This window comes from Sinocyclocheilus grahami, unplaced genomic scaffold, assembly GCF_001515645.1.
Source record: "Sinocyclocheilus grahami isolate Dianchi unplaced genomic scaffold, SAMN03320097.WGS_v1.1 scaffold21014.1, whole genome shotgun sequence".
NCBI classification, from domain to species: Eukaryota; Metazoa; Chordata; class Actinopteri; order Cypriniformes; family Cyprinidae; genus Sinocyclocheilus; species Sinocyclocheilus grahami.
This window is the reverse complement of record NW_015518265.1, coordinates 1-862: the sequence shown is the minus strand read 5'-3', so window position 1 is coordinate 862 and position 862 is coordinate 1. Positions and strand designations below refer to the sequence as shown.

Here is an 862-nt window from a genome sequence, read left to right as displayed (position 1 = left end):
ACTTTCTTTTTTTCAGGTCATTGTGACTACATACAACTTAATATCACACATTCTGAACTTTATATCTCATAATTTCAACTTTATTTCTTATAACTGTGACTTTACAGTATCTCACAATTACCACTTTGTATATCAAAATTGGAACTTTATATCATCATTTCTTTATTTCAACTTCATTTCTCCTAATAACGACTTTGAACTAGTCACTCATTTTCAAACAGTTGAACATTGCTACTTTGAACCCTTTGCACTTTCATTGATATCTTTTAATGGTTAAAGGATGAGTTGAGGCTGCTCTTATCTGTGACAATGCTACACTGTTGAAGGTAGCATAAGTTACGCAATTTGCTTATAATAATTACCTTGGATTGGTTTTATATTTTCCAGGGAAGTCTGTTGGCATAGTGAGCACGGCACGTGTCCAGCATGCATCACCTGCCGCCAGTTACTCCCACACCCCTGAAAGAGGCTGGTACAGTGATAAAGAGCTGCCCTCTGAAGCAGTCACGGGTGGATGCAAGGACATCGCGTACCAACTCGTCCATAATACTGATATTAATGTAAGGCCCTAAACCGGTAACCCTCATTGAACTATAGATAATCAATCGCTGACAACAGTCTCGCTTGTGAAATCCCTCTGTTATTTTATTGTAGGTTATTTTAGGTGGCGGAAGGCAGTACATGTTTCCCAATGAAACGGTTGATCCTGAATACTCCACAATTACGGGGAGCCGACAGGACAAAACAAACCTAGTTGATGTGTGGTTAAGAAGCAGAAATGTAAGTCAAACCTCTCAAAAAATATTAAAAATGAAAATTCTGTCATCAATTATTCACCCTCATGAAGTAAAAAAAAAAAAAA

General features: G+C 37.2%; 1 pseudogene; it reads left to right on the top strand.

Moving 5' to 3' along the window:
- LOC107579870 (intestinal-type alkaline phosphatase-like) overlaps positions 1-827 on the top strand; it is a 2,175-nt pseudogene extending 1,348 nt beyond the window's left edge.
- Positions 828-862: the final 35 nt, after the last annotated feature.